The sequence below is a fragment of the Sceloporus occidentalis genome, unplaced genomic scaffold, assembly GCF_023333645.1.
Source record: "Sceloporus occidentalis isolate IW3139 unplaced genomic scaffold, rSceOcc1.0.p SCAF_184, whole genome shotgun sequence".
NCBI lineage: Eukaryota > Metazoa > Chordata > Lepidosauria > Squamata > Phrynosomatidae > Sceloporus > Sceloporus occidentalis.
The window spans coordinates 539966-567893 of NW_028317164.1; the positions used below are offsets into that span (position 1 = coordinate 539966).

General features: G+C 44.2%; 1 pseudogene; it reads right to left on the bottom strand.

Moving 5' to 3' along the window:
* Positions 1 to 56: 56 nt before the first annotated feature.
* Positions 57 to 27928, bottom strand: LOC149278685 (uncharacterized; annotated as a pseudogene).

Genomic DNA, 27928 nt, shown 5'->3' on the forward strand with positions numbered 1-27928 from the left:
GGATTTGTATCTTTTCCCATACCAGGCATGTTTTAGGATGAATTCTGCATGCTAGACTACCTGGAAAATGAAAGAAAAAAGAATTAGTCGTCCACTTCTACTGAGCACATAGATGCCATATATGCCAGGGTTACATAGATACAGGAGACTCAATAAATCATGAGAGCACAGTCGAACCAAGAATGAGCACCTCTTGATTTTGTTGGGAAGCTACTAAACAGTATACTCCCGGAAAGTACATTGCCTGAGAATCCCAAAGACCCTACTTACCTTTCTGCAGCAACAAATCTAACATGAACAACAGAAAATGTAAGTGAAAAATAAAAAATTTTTAAAAATGTGATAACAGATATACCGACTGTCACGAACGCACTCTACTCCAATTCACTGTCTGCCCTAGACCGAAAATAGTGATAAAAATACAAATATCCACCCTTAATACCACCCGCAATTAACTATAATGATATAACAAATATCAAAGTAACGCTGCCACCACCAAGACAATTTAGAAATGGGGTGCCTTGGTACCCCAAACGAATCAGACTAAAAAAACCCACACAATATATTTTAACACAATAATTACGTGATTTAAAATTACCAATAAAATGGTCTAATCAGGTAACGTGAGTTTTTACCAGACAAAGGCAGAAGTTAATAAAGGAATATTTAGTATGAACAAAAAAAATCACAGTGCATACAAAAAAGATGATAAACAGATTTACACCAAACAGATAAAATAAAAAGGAGAAAATTACAGAAAACCTAACTACTCACTGAATGGTCAAGTAACAGTTTTTCTGTCCGTAGGGCTCCGGCAAGGAAAGATGGCAACTTACTCAAAATTAGATCTTGGCCCCTAGTAAGCACACTTCTCAGTTCATCTCGAGTTTCCAAGCCGGCCCAGAGGTGGTATAAGCAGAGGGAAGGTGTACCATAAGTGACCTCCCCCTTGTGTGGTGGAAACATATCAGTCCAAATAAGTTATTTTCATTTTACCGTCCCTCCTGTGCTTGCCACAGCCATAATTCGTGCATTTATGAATTTCCTGTAAATGTGAAGTCCATAGATATGTCACACTTGCTACTTATGACTAAACATCATAGACTTCACAATTCCTTCCAAACTGGTAAGTGGCGCCGCCATGTTTGTACTCTTTTTGTAGGGTGCGCTTTCCCCGTTCTAGGTATGCACACAAGGAGGTATGATAATGAATATATGAGTTATTATTGATATGGGTTGGATATGACCTGGATATGAAATGGTTTTCCTGACTGCTAGTGGTCACTTAGCATATCAAAGAATCCAGGGTCTATGAGGGGATACAGGCATATGGTGAATGACTCAGCTAGCAGACTTAAAGGCACCGCCTCCCTGTGAAATTTCACACCTGGCAGAGGGCCTTGGTTGGAGTCCCAGCTTCAAAACACCAGTTTATCTTAGAAGACCTTTTGGCACCACATGCCTATACAATCGAATTAACGTCTCACATACTGAAATTGGCCGTGCCATCTCTACCGGGTAGCCAGTCCATGTACGTATTGGCCCAGAGATTAAGCCACAAGCTTATCTCTGCGCCTACCTACTCTTTCCCTGGGTAACAGTTTCCGGCTAAGTTAAAGTATTTCTTTGGGAAAACATACCCTGCAGAAGGTACTTTTCAAAGCATCAGCTACGTTGTCTGCTCTGCTACAGGATAAGGCCATGGTCTCAGGGTTCCCAGGGGCATAGTCCACCCCCTTAGTAACAGATTGGTTCTCCATGCGGCTCGGTATAGCTACATGCCCCAACAAATCTACTTGATGGGTAGCTAGGGTGTCTCGCCCTGGCTTCCCAAACCATGTAGGCACTATGTGAGGGATAACAGAATGGTCACCAGTTTCACCCTCTCCCTTGTGTCCTGACTTCTTAGTCACACAGAATACTGGCACAGGTGCACAAAATCCCTCTCTCTGTCCCCCACCCTCTACCATTTTAAGGGATACACTAACTTCCCCCAGACCCTCAGAAATAGAGTCCAGCTTTTGGCATTTGATGGAATCATTTTTTACAATATGCCCGGTGACCCTTTGGTTTGACACTGCTGGTTCAGGCACAGACAGGTATTCTTGCACTCTCTCCCCCCTATTCTTGGAAGACTGCTGCCAGGTTACCACAGCTATGGTTGAAACACCTGTCACTCCACCTGTTCCACTCCAAGGAGGCATGCATACAGTACCCTGGGAACCAGTTAATCCTGACACAGAGGAACACTCACTCACCCTCTGCCCTTCTTCACAGGGTGGCCCCCTCACATTTTCACACAGCACCTCAGACATTCCTGGTTCTGGCACAGATTCAATCTGCCCTCCCTCCCAGTGATGCGAAACCTCCACATTCTCACACGACACCTCAGACACCCCTGGTTCTGGCACAGATTCGCTCTGCCCTCCCTCCCAGTGATGCGAAACCTCCACATTCTCACACGGCACCTCCGACACCCCTGGTTCTGGCACAGATTCGCTCTGCCCTCCCTCCCAGTGATGCAAAACCTCCACATTCTCACACGGCACCTCAGACACCCCTGGTTCTGGCACAGATTCAATCTGCCCTCCCTCCCAGTAATGCAAAACCTCCACCTTCTCACATGGCACCTCAGACACCCCTGGTTCTGGCACAGATTCGCTCTGCCCTCCCTCCCAGTGATGCAAAACCTCCACATTCTTACACGCCACCTCAGACATCCCTGGTTCTGGCACAGATTCAATCTGCCCTCCCTCCCAGTGATGCGAAGCCTTCACATTCTCCCACGGCACCTCAGACATTCTGGGTTCTAGCACAGGCAGACACGCACAACCTTTCTGCCCACTCTCCCCATGAGGCTGCCCTGGTACATTTTTATACACTGCCCTTTCTATGGTAGGGCCCCTAGAAGACCTGGATAAATCAAAAGTGTCATCCTCCGGCATATATTTTGACAACAGCCTACACAAATCAGTACCCAGTAACACATTAGTAGGAATGTTATCTGATACCCCCACATCTCTTACACCCTTCCCTGCTCCCCAATCCAAAAATACTCGTTCCATTGGCACTGCATGACGTACTCCTCCAATTCCCCGCACTGTTAAGGTCTTGCCAGGAATAAAGTCCTCAGAGCTCACTATCTCTGGACGCACAAGAGTCACTTCTGCCCCCGTGTCTCTGAGCCCCACAGTTACCTTGTTTCCCACAGTGACAGGTTGCATATTCACATTGGGGGTGTTCTCAGAACTGGAGACGAACAACACCGAAGATGATGATTCTGAGGGGTGACCCGCTCCTGTGGATGGTGTAGGCTTTCTTTTCTCCGGGCAAGTAGCGCCAATGTGCCCCACTTTATTACAAATAAAACACCTGCGGCTATCCCCCTACGTAGAAATGGCACTAGCTCCCCCTCTCCCTGAGGTAGAAACTGACTCAGAAGATGGTACAGTAGACTGGGTGATGGGAAGCCGTGGTGTAGCGGTCTTCCAGCTGGATGCTCCCGTAGAAAAACCTCTGCTCCGGTCCGATTGTGCTCGGTTAGCCGTGTGGAAATCCACCAGCTCACCCGCTGCCAATGCTGTTTTGGGCTCCGGGTCCAGCAGCCATTCTTGTACATTGGCTGGGCACAGCTGCAAAAACTGTTCCTTGATGATCAGATCTTCCAAGCTTTCTAAGGTTGTAATCTCCAGCCCTCTAATCCACTGCCGGAATGCCGTCGTCAGGTGTCCCACAACTGCAGTGTAGCTCTCGGTGGAACGCTTCTGCAAAGTCCGGAATTTCTTTCGGTACACCTCAGGGGTAAGGTTGTACCGTCTCTGCAGTGCAGCCTTAATTGCCTCATAGTCCTGGTCAGATTCTGCTGGTAGCTCTGCAAATGCTTCCAGTGCAGGACCTCTGAGACCAGGGGTGAGGTACTTTGCCCACTGGTCCTTTGGTAATTGGTACTGCCGGCAGACCTTTTCAAAACTGCGCAGAAAAACATCCAGATCCCCATCTTTGTCCAAAGTGGGAAAATTCTCTGCACGTGGTTTGGGTGCAGAAGAGTCTCTTGAAACCACACTGATAGGTGAGGCACTTAACCTCTCCAACTCTGCCAGTTTTAGTTCATGCTCTCTTGCCGCCTGGCGCTCTGCAGCTTCCCTCTCTCTCTCGGCCTGGCGCTCTGCAGCTTCCCTCTCTTGATATTTAAGGATAAGCTGCAGTCTGAGGTTTGCATCTGCTGAGTCCACGTATTTGAAAACAGTTTGTAGATAAGAGTCCAAGGGATCTCCAGATCTTGGCACGTCACCGACATCAGCTGCAGGTATCTCCCGTGTGAATATGCCTCCCTCAGAAGTGTTTGCAGTAGGGCTGAAACAACGAATCGATAAAATCGATAATAACCGATAACGGAAATCGTTGTCGACGATTTCCGTTATCGATTAATCGAGTGATCGATTCGTTGTTGGAGCACTCGGCTCCTTTTACTTACCTCCGCGAGCGTTCCCCGCTTCTGCTACACGCTCTGCAGTCTCCGCCTTCTTTCAGCTACGTGACGGATGTGACGCGTTCCGGAGGTAAGTATTCTTCATGTCTATGTGCGATTCGCTCTGTGGGGGTGGGGGGGCAGGCCAGGGCAGGAGACTGAGTGCAGGGCAGAGTGGGGGTGGGGATGCAGGGCAGGGTGTGAGTGTGGGTGCAGGGCAGGAAACTGGGTGCAGGGCAGAGTGGGGGTGGGGATGCAGGGTGTGAGTGTGGGTGCAGGGCAGAGTGGGAGACTGGGTGCAGGGCAGAGTGGGGGTGGGGATGCAGGGCAGGGTGTGAGTGTGGGTGCAGGGCAGGGTGTGAGTGTGGGTGCAGGGCAGAGTGGGTGCAGGGCAGAGTGTGGGGGCAGGGCTGGGTGCAGGGCAGAGTTGGAGACTGGGTGCAGGGGCACAGTGCAAAGTGCTGGGTGCAAAGTGCCAGGGCTGGGTGCAAAGTTCTGGGTGCAAAGTTCTGGGTGCAAAGTGCTGGGTGCAAAGTGCCAGGGCTGGGGCAAAGTTTCTTGAACAGTAATAGTCCACCTCTTTTCAGAATGTTTGGGGTTATTTTGTTTCATAAATATTGTGTTTGGGTTCTTGTACTTTGAAAATATTGTTTTTTATTACATCATAACAAAATAAGAATGTTAATGTAAATTTTAAGTTGTTTTTTAACATCCAGTTCATTAAATTATTTTAAATAAACGAAAAATTTGCATAGTTTTTTTTTATCCGATTAATCGATTAAAATAATCGTTAGTTGCAGCCCTAGACATATGTGATATCCGCGATACTTCCCTCTCCATTATGATCTGAAATTTTAGTTGGCTTACCAATTGAGACAAAATAAAATGTCTATATTGTTTCCATTCTTTAGCTATTATTTACTGCATTTACTGCTATACAAGTATGGATGGTTATATTTAATTGGACTTGAGTTAGAGGGGGCCAACCTAAGTGGAGTAGTAGAGATGCCGGGGATTCTGGAATTACTATATTATCAATTCTTTTCAAAAATAAAGAAGAATTTCTTTCCAGAAAGTGTTTACTTTGGGGCAGGACCACCATATGTGAAGGTAGGTACCAGTAGATTGCTCACACCGCCAGCATGTGTTGGAGTTTGCTGGAAACATACTTGTGACACGGGTTGGAACTAGATACCATTTATTTATTAGTTTAAATTGTGTCTCCAATAGGGAGAGATCATGTATGCTAGGGAGGCAGTTCCTAATCTCTTTTAGCCAGTTCCTAATCTCTTTTAGCCAGTCACCAGCTGATATCGAGACATTGATTTCTTTCTCCCAACTTGCAATTATTTTATTGAAAGAATTATTTCGTTCTTTTAACCTTGCTATTTCTGCACATTTAGAGAAGAGTTTCATCACATGGTTAGGCCAAAAATTTGAGCACGTTTCCTAATATGTGTCGCCTGTGAATTTAGAACATGTTTACTTATACAATTCTTTATTCGTAGATAATTAAAGATGGTTGGTTTCATCGATTTGAATTTAGTTATTAAGGAAGGGAAATAAATCATCTCCCCATGTATCATTATATCTGATATTGTAGTAACTCCAGCTTGTTGCCAGTAGTCGAGTGAGATGTTATCAATAACTTCTTCCAAAATACTAAACTTTAGTGAGTCAATTAGTTTGTCTTTGATACCCAATTTTTTTTTTAATATTTAACCATTCAGGTATGATGTTCTCTAGGATCTTATTTTTCTCTTTAATTTTAATTGCTATGTCTTTATCTTTTAAGGACCAAATAAATCGATTTAGGCAATTAACCTCACAGGTCTTTCGTTCTACCTTGTACCAAACTTCTTGTCTAGATATTTCTTGATAGGTTTTAGCTATATGATGTATTATACTGGTTTCATAGTGTTGTTTTACATGTGGAAAGCTCATACCTCCATCCCTAACACGAGCGCTCATGAGATTCGCATTAATCCTGGGGATCTTTCCCTTCCACACAAAATTTAAGAAAGCAGTATGTAATATGGCAAGCCAACTTTGTGGGAATTTTAATGGTAGCATTCGGAATAGATAATTCCATCTTGGCATTAGATATGTATTGAGAGCATTAATTCGACCCCACCATGACAGTTCGACTTTCCGCCATTCCCTCATGAGTATATTTGACACTCTTAAGAGACAAAGAAAAATTGTTTCTACTATATTATCAGTTTTCTCGGGAATAAGGATCCCGAGATACTCAAAGTATCTTACTTTCGTGTTTAAAGAGAATTGTTTGGATAAAATATCTCTAGTTTGAAGGCTGATACTTTTGGCTTGTCCTATAGTTTTATCAAGATTAAGTTTGTAATTCGAGACTAAACTGTAATTTTCCACTTCCTGTAAAAAGTGTTTCATTGAGGTTAATGGGTTAGATAAAGTAATAATCACATCGTCTGCATATAGCGATATTTTGAATTCCTCATTATCTATTTCGATCCCTGTTATGTCCTGGTTAGTACGTATTTTCCTAGCAAATGGTTCCAAAGTAAGAATATAGAGGATGGGTGATAGAGGAAAACCCTGTCTGGTGCCGATTTTAAGATCAAACCAGCTAGAGCATAAGCCCTGACCAACTCCCCGTGCACTGGGATTTGAATATAAGGATACAATGGCGGTATAGAACCAGCCCGAAATTCCAAAGGATCTAAGAGTGGCCTTGAGGAACCCCCAACTGACCCTGTCAAAAGCCTTCTCTGCATCTAATGAAAGGGTCAGGAGGGGGTAACCAAACTTTTCGGCATGATCCAGCTCATCTATCAGACGTCTGATATTGTTGGTGGAGTCTCTACCAGGGACAAAACCCACTTGATCTGAATGTATCAAGGTATATAAAGTGAGTTTTAATCTTTCTGCCAATAACGCAGAGAATAATTTAATATCAACGTTAATTAGGGAAATAGGACGATAGCTTTTTAAGTCCTCTGAGTTCTTATTTTTTTTTTTATATTGGGAGAATATTAGCCTGCAAGATTTCTTTTGGGCATATGCCCGTATTTGCAATTTCTTCAAATGTCTGCATAAATTTGTCTAATAAATCTGATTTTAAGTTTTGTAAAATAAATTGGTAAATCCATCGGGGCCTGGAGTTTTATATTTCTGGAGTCTATCAATTATGCTATTTAATTCCTTTTTCTCCAATGATCTATACAGAATGTCCCTTTGTTCATCAGATAATGCTGGTAAATTTGTCATTGCTAAATATTCCTCTATACGAATATCATTCACTTCAGTAGAGCTACTATAGAGATTTTCATAGTATGTGTTACTCACCTGCCCTCGGCTCCCACGTTGCCGCAGCAGCCGCCACGCAGGAGAGGGAGACCCCCCCCTCCAACGCTCGGCCACCTCCGCAGCAGCCGCCACGCAGGAGAGGGAGACCCCCCTCCAACGCACGGCCACCTCCGCAGCAGCCGCCACGCAGGAGAGGGAGACCCCCCTCCAACGCACGGCCACCTCCGCAGCAGCCGCCATGCAGGAGAGGGAGACCCCCTCCAACGCACTGCCGCTTCCGCCGTCGTCCGCTGTATTGCCGCGGAGTCTGGCATTTAGAGGGTTAAATGACATATTATGGGGAAGAGTGGCATATAGGGAGGTTTAAGGCATTCAGGAGGCAGAGTGGCGTATAGAGGGTTAAAAAGGCATTACTGGAGGCAGAGTAGTGGCATTAAGGGGGTTAAAAGGCATTTCACAGAGCACTCTGCCTCAGAAATGCCTTATGCCCCCCATTTAACACTCCCCCGCCCCCCCAAACTTACCGGTGCTTCTGACTTCCCTGTCATGTAGCCGGGGTAGCTTGTAGATCCCACGCACTTACGCTGCAGTCGGAAGGAGGCGTGGCTAGCAGCGGGGGTTGTCTGCGGCACCGGTGCGGGGAACTCTGATCTCTGACAGCAGGGGAAGGTCTGCGCGATGCACGCAGACAACCCCCGCTGCTAGCCACACCTCCTTCCTGCTGCAGCGGAAGTTGTCTACGCAAATCGCGTAGACATCTACACGCTGCCCCAGCTACACACCGGGGACTCAGAAGCTCCGGTAAGTGGGGCGGGGGGGGTGGGACAGGAGGATCCAGGTCCCCTGCAGCTGCAGCTAGTCTCATAGTCAGACCTATTTGAGGTCTGATTTTAAGACGACCCCGATTATAAAACCTCGCAAATACGGTATTTTTCTCAATCATAGCTTTTATTAAATATGAAAATTAGTTTACATGAATATGTACTAGTAAAACTTTTTTCCTATAGGGTAGTCTTTTATTCAGGCTTTTTGTTTTTTTCCTAAATTAATATTTTGATTTTGGGGGGTCGTCTTATAATCGAGCAAATACGGTATCAGAGAAGCTTCCTTGGGTAGATGATCTGTATCTAGTCACAGCAGACATTCAAGCCCTATACACTTCCATTAGACGCCAAAATGAAATTTAAGCATTGATGAATATTTTAAAGGAATCTGACTTTTTGAATCCCCCACATAGGAAATTTATTGAAGATAGCATGAGATTTATTTTGGAATCAAATTATTTTTTGTTTGATGGTGATATATATATTTATTTTTTTTTACAGATTTGTGGCACGGTGATGGGTACCCATTTTGCTCCCAGTTATGCCAATTCATTTTTGGCTGACTGGGAGCGAGACAATATTTTTGGTACCCATCGCCGTGCTAATCTTTATCTATATAAGCGTTATATATTGATGACCTCTTTATTCTCTGGAAAGGTAGCCTAGAATCCCTTGAACAGTTTTTCCTAGATCTGAATAAGAATTCATTAGGTTTGAAATTCACGTACGAAACAAATAGAGAAACAATTAATTTTTTAGTAGGGCTGCAACTAACGATTATCTTAATAATCGATTAGTTGGCTGATTATTTTTTCGATTAATCGGATAAAAAATGCAATTTTTTTTTATTTAAAATAATGTAATAAAAAACGTACAATTTACACTTTCATCTCTTTATTGCAATGGCCTCTCTCTATTCACCTTCTTGTTTTACTGACATAATAATAAAAGCTACAAGAACCCAAACACAGTGTTTCTCAAAATAGGTTTTAATACAAAGTTATTAGTAAATATTAATTCATATGTTAACTATTTTTCATATTTAATAAAAACTGAGAAAAAAAGCCTTGTTTATATTTTCTTTTATTTACCAAACTGCCCCCAGTTATGCACATCTGACCCCCAGTTTGCCACTCTGCCCCATATATGCCTTATACTCCTTATATGCCAGTGATATGCAACTGAGCCCCCTGATATACCTTTTATCCCCAGATATGTCTTATGCCCCCCTGATATGCCTAATATCGATATGCCTTATACCCCCTATATGCCTTATAACTTCCAATACGCCACTCGCCCCCATTTATGCCTTATACCTCCCTATATGCCACTGTGCACCCTGATATGCCACTCCGCTCCCCATAAATGCCCTGCACCACCCTGAAAATCATTATACTGCCTGATTCACCACTCTACCTCCCCCTATACACCAGATATGCCATTCTGCCTCCCTGAAATTCATTACGCCCCCATACACCACTCTGCTACCCTGAAATTCATTATACCCCCCATACACCACTATAACTCACCCATACACCACTCTGCCTCCTCCCCTCTCCCATACACCACTCTGCCTCCTCCCCCCTCCCATACACCACTCTGCCTCCTCCCCCTCCCATACACCACTCTGCCTCCTCCCCCCTCCCATACTCCACTCTGCCTCCTCCCCCCTCCCATACACCACTCTGCCTCCTCCCATACACCACTCTGCCTCCTCCCCCCTCCCATACACCACTCTGCCTCCTCCCCCCTCCCATACTCCACTCTGCCTCCTCCCCCCTCCCATACTCCACTCTGCCTCCTCCCCCCTCCCATACACCACTCTGCCTCCTCCCCCTCCCATACTCCACTCTGCCTCCTCCCCCCTCCCATACTCCACTCTGCCTCCTCCCCCCTCCCATACACCACTCTGCCTCCTCCCCCCTCCCATACACCACTCTGCCTCCTCCCATACACCACTCTGCCTCCTCCCTCCTCCCATACACCACTCTGCCTCCTCCCCCCTCCCATACACCACTCTGCCTCCTCCCCCCTCCCATACTCCACTCTGCCTCCTCCCCCCTCCCATACTCCACTCTGCCTCCTCCCCCCTCCCATACTCCACTCTGCCTCCTCCCCCCTCCCATACACCACTCTGCCTCCTCCCCCCTCCCATACACCACTCTGCCTCCCCCCATACACCACTCTGCCTCCTCCCTCCTCCCATACACCACTCTGCCTCCTCCCCCCTCCCATACTCCACTCTGCCTCCTCCCCCCCTCCCATACTCCACTCTGCCCCCTCCCATACTCCACTCTGCCTCCTGTCAGCAACGGAGGTTTACAAGACACCAGGGAGCCGGGTAGAGAGGCAGAGTGGCGTATGGGAGGGGGAGGAACCAGAGTGTTGTATGGGAGGGTGGATCCCATACACCCCTATGACTCCTCCCCCCTCCCATACACCACTCTGCATCTCTCCCGACTCCCTGGTATTTTGTGAACCTCCGTTGCTGACAGACACTTTCACTGCGGCTTCATAGAAGCCTCAGCGTAAGCGAAGGGCAGTGACGGAGGCTGTCTGCGCGCATCGCGCAGACCCCCACCAGCTGATAGAGAGGATGATCCTCTGCAGGAGACCTCGATTCTCTGTCAGCCGGTGGGGGTATGCACTATGCGCATTATCGATTATTATCGATTATCTATTAGTTCAGCCCTATTTTTTAGATGTATCTGTTTTTGCTGATAGAGATACTACAAACTTTAGGACCACTGTATTTTTTAAACCCGTAGATAAAAATACTTACCTGAGAGCTAATAGTTGCCATGGCAACAATATTACTAAGAGGCAATTTATTAGAATTAGGAAAAAATGTTTAAGAATTGAGGATTTTAATGTACAGGCAGAAATCTTTAAGGATAGGTTCCTATAAAAGCGATATGATAAAAATATAGTGATGAGGGCCTTTTGGGAGGACAGAAAAATGGATAGCGATAAGTTTGTCATTGTGACAAACGTCGTACAAATTGTAAAAAACTTTAGGCTAGATAGTTAATGGGTCTATTATCACTAAGCCATGCAACAATATTTTTAGTTTGGGATTTATCTCTACTTTTTCGGATCCTATTCTTGGAGGAATCCTACCTGTTAAGAGTTGTATTATTTGTAAGAAAGGTGGTAACTTGAAGACAAAAAATTTCAACCAAGTAAACATAATGGTTTTCTCTCCTCATTAAACGGATGGTATAGATGTGGTAACTGTAATCATTGTTTTGTGTGTCCGAAAAAAGTAGTTGAATATAGAAGTCTTATAAATAATTTAGGGCTGCGACTAATGATTACTTTCATTGGCTGATTATTTTTTCGATTAATTGATTAATCAGATAAAAAAATAAATGTAAAATGTATTTAAAATAATTTTACCCCTTAATGACAATTGACGGTCTGGGCACGTCACCCAAAAAAGAAAGGTTAACGACAATTTTAAACGGGTGCAGAAAGCGATCTATGTTCTGTGACCTCGAGGCATTCAGCAACACCGCGATCAGCACTAGGGGCCGTGTCTGGCCCCTCCCCGGGGCTTCAACATCCGCCTACTGTATGGCGGCAGACGCCCATTTTAAAAGTGTTTAGGAGACGATCAATGATCACCTCCTAAACATCAATGGTGTTGCTGAAATGCCTCGATCACGAGGCATTCAGCAACACAAAACACTCACCCCAGAAAAAAAACCAATATATATATATATATAAATATTTTTGTGAGCACATTAGCTTAAAACAATTCTCGCATGGAAAGAGTTAAAATACTGGCATATTAAATGCCCATGGAGTGTCTACTTTTAAAAAAATTATGATTTGATGGGGTAAATTGAATTTGCCAGGTTCAACATGTCCCAATAAACACGGGGAGGAAGGATGGCCACACATCTAATTTCCAATTAGAAAAATGCACACATCCCAAATGTGGCCTTTTAGTTCCCCCAAAAAACAACAAACCCATGCATGTGGGGTATCCCTGTACTCAGGAGATGTTGCTGAACACATATTGGTTTCGTGTGACAGCGACATATACCAGGAGCTGTAAATTTATACCTAAAGTAGGTGTGTGGGGAAAAATACACACAAAATATATTACTGCAAACTTTGAAAAAATGCTGGTGGTAAAATGTGTGCATGCAAAGAGTAAAAATACCAGCATTTAAAATACCCTGGAGTGTCAAAAATATATGGTTTTATAGGGCACACTGAAATGACCCGACTCAAAGATGTGCCAAATAGGGCATGGGCAGTGGATCACAAAATGCCAAATCTCAACATAAAAAAATGTGCATGCCCCAAATGTGGCCCTTTTTCCCCCCAAACAGCCAGGCAAAACCATTCACGTGGGGTATCACTGTACTCAGGAGATGTTGCTGAACACATAGTGAACACAGTGTTTTATGATAGTGACATATACCAGAACCTGTTAATTCATACCAGAAGTAAAATGTGTGTGAAAAAAATGCAAAAAAATGACTACCACAAAGTTTGACTAACAAATTAGTGCATGGAAAGAGTTAAAATACCAGCATTTGAAATACCGTGGAGTGTCTAGCTTTCAAAAATATATGATTTGATGGGGTAAATTGCATTGGCAGGCTTCAAAGATACCCGAAATGGCACATGGGGGGGAAGAATTACCAGATTTGGCAAAAATGGTTTTAAAATAGCAAAACGCTACCTGTAGTTATTGCCCCATAACATGCAGAAAAAAAAAACAAACATAAAAACATGCAGGTTTTTTCATTACCTTTTATAGATGAATAAAATATTTTTCAACTAAAAGTTATAAAAAGTCATTTTTTTTTATACATTTTTCTAGGGCTGAAACAACTAATCGATAAAATCGATAATGAAAATCGTTGTCAACGATTTTCATTATCGATTAATCGAATCGATTTTTATCGATTATAAAAACTATAATCCGACCTCAAACAGAGATCGCATTATAACACTAGAATCCAGATCCCCCACAACGCTGCAGGGGACCTGGATTCCCCTCACTGTCGGCCGGTCTCTCACTTCCGTCTCTCTCCCCCTCCCATACACCCCTTTGACTCCTCCCCCCTCCCATACATCACTCTGCCTCTCTACCCGGCTCCGTTACTGACTTCATAGAAGCCTCAGCGTAAGTGAAGGGCAGTAACGGAGGCTGTCTGTGCGCGTCGTTTAGACCCCCACCGGCTGACAGAGGATCATCCTCTCTGTCAGCCGGTGGGGGTCTGCATCGCACAGACAGCCTCCGTTACTCACCTTCACTTACGCTGAGGCTCCTATGAAGCTGCAGTGAAAGCTCCTGTCAGTAACGGAGCCGGGTAGAGAGGCAGAGCGGTGTATGGGAGGGGGGAGGAGTCAGAGGGGTGTATGGGAGCCACCCTCCCATACACCACTCTGGCTCCTCCCCCTCCCATACGGCACTCTGCCTCTACCCGGCTCCCTGGTGTCTTGTGAACCTCCGTGGCTGACAGGAGGCAGAGTGGAGTATGGGAGGGGGCAGGGGCGTAACTAGACGCCTCAGGGCCCGGGTGCGAGGATCTGTTAAGGGCCCCCCCACCCCCTCACCCCCTCACCCCCCCCAAAAAACCATGATTTTTACCCAACAATTTTTTTTCAACAAATTCAATTTACATATTGAATCATATCTGTAAAAAAATCAAAGAAAAAGGGGCGCATGTACAAAGGGCATAATCCAGGGGTGTCCAAGTTTTTTCTGCAGTGGGCCACTTCATCAGAATTGTATACGTGCGCGGGCCGCACTCATTTTTCACTGTGACAAAAAATATGGCCTTTAATAAAATATGCAGATTAAAATAAAGTAAAATGACACAAAACCTTTACTCTTCCTCTCACTGATTTCTGGGCCTTGAAAGTTTTGCGACTACAAATTCAGGATTCCCTAGATTTATTCTAGGGATGAACTAAAATGAAAATTCTGGACCAAAACATTCGGGGTTCACTTAGCCAAAACCGAAAATGACCCCCACCTTTAAAAATAATAATAAAAACTCACATGTTTAATAAAAGTAGATAACACACAATTGGACAAAATTAGTAATATGACTTGGCATGATAGGAGTGTGATTGCTAACAGCAATCACACTCCTATCATGCCAAGTCAGCCAGTACATGCTGGTACAGGGTGGCTGTAAGTGATGTGCAGACCCCATACTGCTGGCAGCATCACTACACAAGGGGGGCAGCTAGCTAGGTTTCAGCATGTACTGGCTGACTTGGCATGATAGGAGTGTGATTGCTAACAGTAGTCACAGTCCCATCATGCCTAGGTTCCAGCACTTACACATCCATCCAGTAAATGCTGGAACCTAGGCATGATAGGACTGTGATTGCTGTTAGCAATCACACTCCTATCATGCCAAGTCAGCCAGTACATGCTGAAACCTAGCTAGCTGCCCCCCTTGTGTAGTGATGCTGCCAGCAGTATGGGGTCTGCACATCACTTACAGCCACCCTGTACCAGCATGTACTCTGTGAGTTCTGCTTGGCTTTTGCAGTTGCATTTAGCTTGGACACACAAGCGAATCCTGAGCTGGGGCGAATCTCCTAAGTGACATCTCTAAGTGAGGAGTTACAAGCAAAGAAGGAGAGTATATTCATTACTATTGCAAGGGGGAGCACTGTGTTTGTTTGTGTTGTGTTCAGTGTAAAGTTTTGTTGAAAAAAGCAAAAAAAAAAAGGGTAAGGGCTATTTCAGGTGTGTTGCTAATTAAGTAACCTGCTCTGTGAGTTCTGCTTGGCTTTTGCAGTTGCATTTAGCTTGGACACACAAGCGAATCCTGAGCTGGGGCGAATCTCCTAAGTGACATCTCTAAGTGAGGAGTTACAAGCAAAGAAGGAGTTAAAAAGCAAGAAGGAGGGTAAAGTATAAATCCTTGTGATTGCATATAATATATTTATATATATTTTGCGCCTTACTGTCTGTTTTTGCCAGTTATTGGAGCTATCCCCATTGCCAAGATGTCCTCCATGTTTGACAATGCGGTCAGGTGTACATCTTGCTCAATGTATGCAATCCTTGAGCAGCGCTTCGAGGGTGCATATTGCTGTGCGAGATGTGTGCGGGTTGCTCATTTGGAAGCACAAATCCTGAGTCTAGAGGAGCAACTGGCAACACTGAGATCTATTGACAACTTGGAGAGGAGTCTGCTGCTCACTGAGCAAGCTCTCTCGCAGGTAGAGGTGGGGGAGGATAGTGGGATGGAGGTACAGGACAGTCAGGCAGCTAGCTGGGTTACAGTTAGGAGGCGGGGTAGGGGGAAAAGCGCCAGGGAGGCTAGTCCTGATCTAGCACACCCCAACAAGTTTGCCCGGTTGGCAGATGAGGGGGATGTTAGTTCAGAGTTAGCAGTACTGCAGCAAGTCACTGCCTCTGACCACCAGAGGGGTGTCTGCTCCAGTAAGGAGGGAAGGAGGAGCGCAGGGCAGGCCAGACAGGTGCTGGTAGTGGGGGACTCAATTATTAGGGGGACAGACAGGGCGATCTGTCACAAAGACCGGGATCGCCGAACAGTGTGTTGTCTGCCTGGCGCTCGAGTTCGGCACATCGCGGATCGGGTTGACAGATTACTGGGAGGGGCTGGAGAAGACCCAGCAGTCATGGTGCACATTGGCACCAATGACAAAGTGAGAGGGAGGCGGAGTGTCCTTAAAAATGATTTCAGGGACTTAGGTAGCAAGCTTAAGGCAAGGACCTCCAAGGTAGTATTTTCTGAAATATTACCTGTACCACGTGCCACACCAGAGAGGCAGCGGGAGATTAGGGAGCTAAACAAGTGGCTCAGAAGCTGGTGTAGGAAGGAGGGGTTTGGGTTCATGGAGAACTGGGCCGACTTCTCTGTCGGATACAGGCTCTACGGTAGGGACGGGCTGCACCTCAATGGGGAGGGTGCAGCTGTGCTTGGGGAGAAGATGGTCAGAAGGGTGGAGGAGTGTTTAAACTAGGGAAAGGGGGGGAGGGAAACTACAATATAGAAGGGGAAGATAGTGTAGATAGAGAGCTGGGGCTTATAAATGTACCTGGGGGTGGAGCAGAGGGAGGGGTTAGAATAGTTAATAGGGATAGGCTTCATAGGGAAAAAAACCATACACCTCTAAATTGTATGCTTACTAATGCCAGAAGTCTGACCAATAAAACTGACGAACTGGAGTTAATAATGTCTGAAGAAAATTATGACATAGTGGGTATAACAGAGACATGGTTGGATGATAGCTATGACTGGGCGGTTAACATACAGGGGTATAGTCTATTCAGGAAGGATCGGAAAAAACGAAAAGGGGGAGGAGTTTGCCTTTATGTAAAGTCCAGCCTAAAGGCCACACTGCGGGAGAATATATGTGAGGGAAATGATAATGTGGAGTCATTATGGGTAGAAATATATGGAAAGAAAAATAATAAAATACTGATCGGGGTTTGCTATAAGCCACCAAATATAATGGAAGCAGCAGAAGATCAATTATTAAAGCAAATAAACAAGGCAGCTAATCACAATGAGGTGGTTATTATGGGGGACTTTAACTATCCCGACATAAACTGGGAAACCGAGACCTGTGAATCTCATAAAGGAAACCGGTTTCTGACTATAAGTAAGGATAATTATCTGTCCCAAATGGTACAGGACCCGACCAGAGGGGGCGCCCTACTGGACTTAATATTAACCAACAGACCTGACAGAGTAACTAATGTGCAGGTCAGGGGACATCTAGGAAATAGTGATCACAATATGATGCATTATAACTTGTCCTTCAATAAGGGAACTCTTAGAGGAGCCACAAGAACTATGCACTTTAGGAGGGCAAAGTTTGATCAACTAAGAGAAGCCCTTAACACTGTGAATTGGGAAAATGTCCTCAAAAACAAGAGTACAGACGCTCAATGGGAGATTTTTAAGAATATCTTAAATTCTCACTGTGAAAGGTACATACCGTATGGGAATAAAAGAGTCAGGAACAAGAGAAAACCAATGTGGATAAATAAAAATGTAAAGGGGGCAATAAATGGCAAAAAAAAGGCATTTAAGCTACTAAAACAGGAAGGCAGTGAGGAAGCACTAAAAAGCTATCGGGAAAAAAATAAAATATGTAAAAATCAGATAAAAGCAGCAAAATTGGAGACAGAAAGACTCATTGCCAAAGAGAGTAAAACAAACCCCAAAATGTTCTTTAACTATATAAATAGTAAAAAGGTTAACAATGAAAGCGTTGGCCCCTTAAAAAGTAATGAGGGAGAAGTTATAGACGGGGATCAGGAAAAAGCTAATCTATTAAATATATTCTTCTCTGCTGTATTCACAGAGGAAAATGAAATGCCAGGTAATATACAGCAGGATGAGATAAATGCCCCAGTACATGTCGCCTGTCTAACCCAGGAAGAAGTGCAGTGCCGCCTAAAAAAAATCAAAATAGACAAATCACCAGGTCCAGATGGCATTCACCCCCGCGTTCTAAGGGAGTTAAGTAATGTAATAGACAGACCCCTATTTCTAATATTCAAGGACTCTATAGTGACAGGGTCTGTTCCCCAGGACTGGCGCATAGCAAATGTTGTGCCAATATTCAAAAAGGGGACAAAAAGTGACCCGGGGAATTATAGGCCTGTTAGTTTAACTTCTGTTGTGTGTAAACTGTTTGAGGGTTTCCTAAGAGATGCTATTTTGGCGTATCTCAATGAAAATAAGTGTATGACTCCATATCAGCATGGGTTTACAAGGGATCGGTCCTGTCAAACTAACCTGATCAGCTTTTATGAGGAGGTGAGCTCAAGACTGGATCAGGGTGAATCGCTGGATGTCGTATATCTTGATTTTTCCAAAGCATTTGATACGGTGCCACATAAAAGGCTCGTACATAAAATGAGAATGCTTGGGCTGGGGGAGAATGTGTGTATGTGGGTAAGTAACTGGCTCAGTGATAGGAAACAGAGGGTGGTTATTAATGGTACATACTCTGAGTGGGTGACTGTTGCTAGTGGGGTACCACAGGGGTCAGTTTTGGGTCCTATTCTTTTTAATATATTTATTAATGACCTTGTAGAGGGATTGCATAGTAAAGTATCAATCTTTGCAGACGATACTAAGCTCTGTAACGTGGTTAACACAATAGAGGACAGCGCACGATTACAAATGGATCTGCATAGGTTGGAGGCTTGGGCTGGGATGTGGCAGATGAGGTTCAACACAGATAAATGTAAGGTTATGCACATGGGGAAGAAAAATCCAGGCTGGGAATATGTATTAAATGGGAAAACACTGGGGACGACTGACATGGAAAAGGACTTAGGAGTTTTAGTTAACAGTAAATTTACCTGTAGCGACCAGTGTCAGGCAGCTGCTGCTAAGGCAAATAAAATCATGGGGTGCATCAAAAGGGGCATAGATGCCCACGACAAGGAAATAATTCTACCCCTGTACAAGTCACTAGTCAGACCACACATGGAATACTGTGTACAGTACTGGGCACCAGTGTACAAGAAAGATATAGTGGAGCTGGAGAGGGTTCAAAGACGGGCAACCAGAGTAATAAGGGGAATGGGAGGACTACAGTACCCAGAAAGATTATCAGAATTGGGGTTATTTAGTTTGGAAAAAAGACGGCTTAGGGGGGACTTAATAACTATGTATAAATATATAAGGGGACAGTACAGAGATCACTCCCAGGACCTATTTATACCCAGGACTGTATCTATAACAAGGGGACATCCTCTACGGCTGGAGGAAAGAAGGTTTCTACACCAGCACAGACGGGGGTTCTTTACAGTAAGAGCGGTGAGATTATGGAACTCTCTGCCAGAGGAAGTGGTGATGGTAAACTCAATAAATGAGTTCAAAAGGAGCCTGGACGTGTTTCTTGAAAGCAATAATATTACAAGTTATGGATATTAGATTAATAGGGACAGAACGTTGATCCAGGGATTTATTCTGATTGCCATATTTGGAGTCGGGAAGGAATTTTCCCCCTGGTATGGGGCAATTGGCATCTGCTTCATAAGGGTTTTTTGCCTTCCTCTGGATCAACACAGTAGGGACACAATATGTATATAGGTTGAACTTGATGGACTTTGGTCTTTTTTCAACCTTATGAACTATGTTACTATGTTACTATGCTGGTACAGGGTGGCTGTAAGTGCAGACCCCATACTGCTGGCAGCATCACTACACAAGGGGGGCAGCTGGCCAGGTTTCAGCATGTACTGGCTGACTTGGCATGATAGGAGTGTGATTGCTAACAGCAATCACAGTCCCATCATGCCTAGGTTCCAGCACTTACACATCCATGCTATCACACACACACACTCATTTATTCATATAATCATTCATTCATAGATTCATTCCCTCAATCACACACACTCATTCAAACACCCTCCCCACCCCCTTACCTGCACTGCAGCTCCTCGATGTCGCTCACAGACTTCAGCAGGGGGCGCGGCCTCCCTCTGCCTTCTCTGCTAAAGCACAGAGGAAGTAGGATGTCACGTGAACTCTGCTTCCTCTGTGCAGTCCAGAAGACCCTCCCACAAGTAAGTAGCAGGGCTTGGGGTGCGGCTCGTGTAAGATCGGTTGCCCTGGCTGCCGATCTTACGTGGGCCGCACCTCGAGGTCGCATGTTGGACGGCCCTGCCTTATTTAAAAAAAAAAACAAAAGGAAAAAAGATTTCAGGCGGCCCCTTGGCTTGGGCCCCCCTGCCGCCGGGACCTGGTCGCAGTCGCGACCCCTGCGACCCCGGTAGTTCCGCCACTGGGAGGGGGGAGGAGGCAGAGTGGACTATGGGAGGGGGGAGGAGGCAAAGTGATGTATGGGAGGGGGAGGAGCCAAAGTGATGTATGGGAGAGGGAGGAGCCAGAGTGGAGTATGGGAGGGGGCAAAGTGGTATATGGGAGGGGGAGGAGGCAAAGTGATGTATGGGAGGGGGAGGAGGCAGAGTGGAGTATGGGAGGGGGGAGGAGGCAGAGTGGAGTATGGGAGGGGGGAGGAGGCAGAGTGGAGTATGGGGGGGGGGCCAAAGTGATGTATGGGAGGGGGAGGAGGCAGAGTGGTGTATGGGAGGGGGAGGAGGCAGAGTGGTGTATGGGAGGGGGAGGAGCCAGAGTGGTGTATGGGGAGGGGGAGGAGCCAGAGTGGTGTATGGGAGGGGGAGGAGCCAGAGTGGTATATGGGGGGAGGAGCCAGAGTGGTGTATGGGAGGGGGGGAGCCAGAGTGGTGTATGGGTGAGTTTTAGTGGTGTATGGGGGGGTATTATGAATTTCAGGGCATATAGGGGGTATAAGGCATATCGATATTAGGCATATCAGGGGGGCATAAAACATATCTGGGGTAAAAGGTATATCAGGGGGCTCAGTGGCATATAGGGGGTATAAGGCATATCGATATTAGGCATATCAGGGGGGCATAAAACATATCTGGGTAAAAGGTATATCAGGGGGCTCAGTTGCATATCACTGGCATATAAGAGGTATAAGGCATATATGGGGGCAGAGTGGCAAGCTGGGGGTCAGATGTGCATAACCGGGGGCAGTTTGGTAAATAAAAAAAATTTAAACAAGGCTTTTTTCTCATAGTTTTTATTAAATATGAAAAATAGTTAACATATGAATTAATATTTACTAATAATATTTACTAAAACCTAGTTTGAGAAACACTGTGTTTGGGTTCTTGTAGCTTTTATTATTATGTCAGTAAAATAAGAAGGTGAATAGAGAGAGGCCATTGTGATAAAGAGATGAAAGTGTAAATTGTACGTTTTTATTACATTATTTTAAATCGAAAAAAAAATGTAATTTTTTTTATCCGATTAATCGAAAAAATAATCGGCCAACTAATCGATTATTAAAATAATCGTTAGTTGCAGCCCTACATTTTTCACCATATTTTGTACTTTTTTTTTTTAATAGTAAATACCATATTTGCTCGATTATAAGACGACCCTGATTATAAGACGACCCCCCCAAATCTGAATATTAATTTAGGAAAAAAAGAAAAAGCCTGAATATAAGACGACCCTATAGGAAAAAAGTTTTACCAGTAAATGTTAATTCATCTAAACTATTTTTTTTTAATAAAAGCTATGATTGAGAAAAATATTTTGGTTTTATTTCCTTCTATTTTCAAACCTGCCCCCCAGTTATGCACATCTGCCCCAGAAATGCCACTGTGCCCCATGATATGCCTTTTAACCCTCTAAATGCCACTGTGCCCCATGATATGCCTTTTAACCCTATATGCCACTGTGCCCAATGATATACCTTTTGACCCCCTATGTGCCACTCTGCCTCCAGAAATGCCTTATACCCCTATATGCCACTCTGGCATTTAGGGGGTTAAAAGGCATATTATTGGGAAGAGTGGCATCTAGGGAGGTTTAAGGCATTCAGGAGGCAGAGTGGCGTATAGAGGGTTAAAAAGGCATTTCTGGAGGCAGAGTGGCATTAAGGGGGTTAAAAGGCATTTCACAGAGCACTCTGCCTCCAGAAATGCCTTATGCCCCCCATTTAACACTCCCCCCCCCCTCCAAACTTACCGGTGCTTTTGACTTCGCTGTCATATGTAGCCGGGGCAGCGTGTAGATCCCACGCACTTACGCTGCAGCTGGAAGGAGGCGTGGCTAGCAGCGGGGGTTGTCTGCGTCCATCGCGCAGACCTTCCCCAACTGTCAGAGATCAGAGTTCCCCTCACCAGTGCGGGGAACTCTGATCTCTGACAGCCGGGGAAGGTCTGCGCGATGGACGCAGACAACCCCCGCTGCTAGCCACACCTCCTTCCTGCTGCAGCGGAAATTGTCTACGCGACTCGTGTAGACATCTACATGCTGCCCCAGCTACACACCGGGGACTCAGAAGTACCGGTAAGTGGGGCGGGTGGGGGAGACAGGAGGATCCAGGTCCCCTGCAGCTGCGGGGGATCTGGATCTTAGTCGTCTCATAGTCAGACCTATTTGAGGTCTGATTATAAGACGAACCCGATTATAAGACGAGGGGTATTTTTCAGAGCATTTGCTCTGAAAAAAACCTCGTCTTATAATCGAGCAAATACGGTATATATATATATATATATTTATTAGGGCTGCAACAACTAATCGATAAAATCGATAATGAAAATCGTTGCCAACGAATTTCATTATCGATTAGTTGAACCGATTTTTATGCTCTGAAAAATACCCCTCGTTTTATAATCCGTTTCATTCAGCGTGACTCACAGCAGTTACTACTTATCAGTCCCTCCCTGCAGTCACTCTGACGATTGGCCGATTTCCTTATAGCGTCCATACTACTCAGCAATTCATCTGAGTATAAAATTAATATTTGGGTTGCTGAAAGTTAGGGGAGGTGGGGGTTAATTTAAAGGCGGTTATGGTTAATGGGGTGTTTAGGGTTAATTTGGGGCAGTTATGGCTGATGGGGTCTTTAGGGTAAATTTAGGGGCAGCTATGGTTGATAGGGTCTTTAGGGTTAATTTAGGGGGAGTTGTGGTTAATGGGGTCTTTAGGGTTAATTTAATGCTGAGGACTGAGGGTTAATGTAATTAATGTAATAAAGTTAACTTAAGGTGCAGTTAGAGGTAAAGGGGGGGGGCAAACTAAGGGGAATCTAAATCCTGGGGGCAGTGAAGATTAACCCAGTACTTATTTATAAAAGTGTGTCAGTGTGATGTGGACGAGTCTGTGAATCTACGAGTGCACTATGGGTTATCTGAGGGGTATAAGGCATATCTGGGGAGGACGGTGTGGCATATCAGGGGATATAAGGCATATGTGGGGAGGGCAGTGTGGCATATCTGGGAGGGCAGTGTGGCATATCTGGGACGGCAGTGTGGCAAGCCTTGGTTGGGAAATAAAAACAAGAAATGCATTTTTTATTTTTATCAAAGTTTTTTATTCTGCCGTTTGTTTTTAACATCCTGTTTGTTTAACCCCTTCGTGACAAAGGCTGATTTTACTTTTTGTACCCTTCGTGACAATGGCCGTTTTAACATTTCTGCGCTTCTCGTGTTTAGCTGTAATTTTCTTCTTTCCCGTTTACTGAACCCACACACATTAGATATTGTTTTTTTCAGGACAAGAAGGGCTTTCTTTAGATGACATTGTTTTGATTGTATCATATTATTTACTATTAAAAAAAGTATAACATATGGTGAAAAATTTAGAAAAAAATGACTGTTTCTAACTTTTAGTTGAAAAATCTTTTACTCATCTATAAAAGGTAATAAAAAAACCTGCTAAATAGATTCTACTATTTGTCCTGAGTTTAGAAATACCCAATGTTTTTATGTTTTTTTGCTTTTTTCTGCACGTTATGGAGCAATAAGTACAGGTAGCGTTTTGCTATGTCAAAGCCATTTTTTCCAAATCTGGTAATTCTTCCCCCCATGTGCCATTTCGGGTATCTTTGAAGCCGGCCAATGCAATTTACCCCATCAAATCATATATTTTTGAAAACTAGACAGCCCTTTCCAAGCACTTATTCTACCATCAGCCTTTGTCAAACTTTATGGTAGTAATTTTTTTGCATTTGTTTTTTCACACAAATTTTACTTTAGGTATGAATAAACAGGTTCTGGTATATGTCACTATCAAAAAACACCCCAATATGTGTTTAGCAACATCTCCTGAGTACAGCGATACCTCACATGAATGATTTTGCCTGGCTGTTTGGGGGCAAAAGGGCCACATTTGGGGCATGCACATTTTTCAATGTTGAACTTTGGCATTTGGGGATCCACTGCCTATGCCCTATTTGGTACATCTTTGAGCCGGGCCATTTCAGTGTGCCCAATAAAGCTATATATTTTTGAAAACTAGACACCCCAGGGTATTTAAAATGCTAGTATTTTAACTCTTTCCATGCACCATATCTACCACCAGTCTTTGTCAAACTTTGTGATAGTCATTTTTTTGCATTTGTTTTTTCACACACATTTTACTTCAGGTATGAATTAAAAAGTTCTCGTATATGTCACTATCACAAAACACCCCAATATGTGTTCAGCAACATCTCCTGAGCGCAGTGATACCCCACATGAATGATTTTGCCTGGCTGTTCGGGGGCAAAAGGGCCACATTTGGGGCATGCACATTTTTCAATGTTGAACTTTGGCATTTGGGGATCCACTGCCCATGCCCTATTTGGTACATCTTTGAGCCGGGCCATTTCAGTGCGCCCAACAAAACCATATATTTTTGAAAACTAGACACCCCAGGGTATTTTAAATGCTGGTATTTTAACTCTTTGCATGCACACATTTTACCACCAGCATTTTTTCAAAGTTTGCAGTAGTATTTTTGTGTGTGTATTTTTCCCACACACACCTACTTTATGTATGAATTTACAGCTCCTGGTATATGCCGCTGTCACACGACACCCCAATATGTGTTCAGCAACATCTCCTGAGTACAGTGATACCCCACATGCATGGGTTTGTCATTTTTGGGGGGAACTAAAAGGCCACATTTGGTACGTGTGCATTTTTCTAATTGGAAATTAGATGTGTGGCCATCCTTCCCCCCGTGTTAATTGGGACCTTGTTGAACCCGGCCAATTCAATTTACCCCATCAAATCATACATTTTTTAAAAGTAGACACCCCATGGGAATTTAATATGCCAGTATTTTAACTCTTTCCATGCGAGAATTGTTTTAAGCTAATATGCTAATTTTAGGACTTGCTCACAAAAATATATTTTTTATATATATATATATTTTTTTTGCCTTTTTTTTTTAATTTTTTTTAAAAAAAAATTCAACTTGAAGGTTCCCCTGATAGTGACATCAGTGGGAAATTATTTTTACATTTTACTGGTTTTTTACTATTTTTTTTCTAATTATTATTAATTTTATTTTATTTTTAATTTATTTTTTCTAATCACACTGTGATTAGAAAGCCTAGCTCCATTGACTTGCATGGTTGAATGCAGTACCTATATTCAACCTGCAAGTGGAGCCAGAGTTCTCTAGAGGGTCTGGAGACCGTCTAGCGAACTTTTTAGACTTTATTGTTTTTCTTTATTGAATTTTCCCGGACCGCCGCCATCTTGCTGATGGCGAAGATCACCGGCAGCTGCGGCTGTGACCGCTCTCCCCAGGTAAGTGTTTGGTGTCGCTGGATGCTTCCTGATCGAGGCATTCCAGCGACACCATTTAAGTTTAGGAGGCTATCGTTGATCGCCTCCTAAACGCTTTTAAAACGGGCGTCCGCCGCCATACAAAGTATGGCGGATGTTGACGCCCCGGGGAGGGGCCAGAGATGGCCCCTTTGTGCCGATAATGGCGTTGCTGAATGCCTCGAGGTCAAGGCATTACAGCAACGCCATTTCGGTGCAGAAAGCGAAAATAGATCGCTTTCTGCACCCGTTTAATGACGTGCCGGTCCTGGCACGTCATTTGTCGTTATCGACTTGAATTTCCGTGACGTGCCCGGACCGGCAATTGTCATGAAAGGGTTAATACATTTTAAATAAATGAAAAATGTACATTAATTTTTTATCCGATTAATCGAAAAAATAATCAGCCAACTAATCGATTATGAAAATAATCGTTAGTTGCACCCCTAGTGTGTGTATGTATGTATGTATATATATATATATATATATATATATATATATATATATATACACACACACACACACACACACACACACACACACACACGTTCACATTAAGCACTGTATTTCTTTAGTTTTTCTTAACACAGGATTTGGACACCCCCCCCCTCTACCCTTTCATATTTTGTGCAGGTATTGGAAATAATTATCCTTTCTTCTGGCACAAATGGCATGTTTTGTCAGAATTCCTTTATTTTTTCATAGTCTAAAGTTGCTAATCTACAGCTGCAGGAAGTCTTTACTGAAAGTAGACATAATTTAGCATGGCCATTACATAAGGAAGAAAAACATACCTATTCATTCCCCCTTCATTTTGTGTGACATCTCTTCCATGGAGGCCCAACAATTCTTCCTTCACAGTAATTTCCTAAGGGAGAACATTCCACACACAGATATTAACTGTGAGCAAGGCGGTACGTTTGAGCAATTGGCCAGAACTGTTTTTTTTTTTTTTACAGTTTAGTCTGCCAAAATACGTGGTCCTGCTTTCAAAAAAACAAACTTGCCCAAGGTACTCTGTTCCACATATGGAAAAAGAACACTGAGGTTAACACAGCATTTTCATCTCTTTGGCATCTCTAAATTAATTTTAAAAAAAAGTAAAATATGTGAGATTTACTTTGCAAAGCTAATTTGACCCTTTCCTTAGCCCATGATTGATTTAGGGTGAAACACGTTAGTGTGATAGCAGATATTGATAGCTTTGTTGTACCTCAAATTGGGGACTTTTTAATATAATTTTATAACTTTGGACTTTCTCATCTGATCAGTTTGCTGCAAGCAGAAGGGGGCGGCTAGGAGCGTATTCCCCGGTGGACAAGTAAGTCGTGACAACACCAACACCCAAACACACACCAGGACAGGCTCAGCCACACCGACACCCGCATCCAGACCGGCTAAGCTAACAATACTTTATTTTTTTAATTTCCACACTGCTTATGTCATTTGTGTTTTTTCCCCCTTGTGTATCGCCCCCCTGCCAGCCCTATGTGTATTTATACCCCCAACCTGCCCCTTCCTATGGTACTGATTTATGTGATGGGCCCTGCTGTGTGCAGGTGTGATAAGGCCAGGCTAGCTGGCTCATATGTTCGTCCTGGCCCTGTCACACCTGCTGCCCCCCCTTGTGTATTAATGCCACCGGCGCCCACATGTATTTGTGCACTCCAGTGAGCCCCCTATTGTGTATTTATATCCCCCAGCCAGCCCCCCTCCCTTTAGTATGAAATCAACCCTGGTACCCAGATTGCAATCCCCTCCAAAAAACAGCCTCCCTGGGGCATTTCTGCCCCCTCCAAAGGAGCCTGCCTGGGGCATCTCTGCCCCCTGCAAAAGGGGCATGCCCCCCCACTTACACATCCATGCTATCACACACATATTCATTCACAAATATTCATTCACAGATACTCATTTACATTCACTCAATCTCACCTACTCATACATTCTCCCCTAACCCCTTTACCTGAACTACAAATGTCTTGCAGACTACTTCCGCAGGGGCTGCTGCTTTCTTTTGTGTTGCTCGCACTCCGTGCAAACGACTTCTGTTTTACAGTCCAGGGGAAGCAGACGCGCAGCAGGGTCCTGCGTTCACTTGGCTGTACAAGAGACGTTGCTCGTACACACAGGTAAGTTGTGGGCTCCTGCGGAAGTGATCGCTGGGGCCAGGTCGCAGTTGCAGCGGCACCTTATGGCCCACCTTAACCCCTTGACTGCTAACGACGGCAT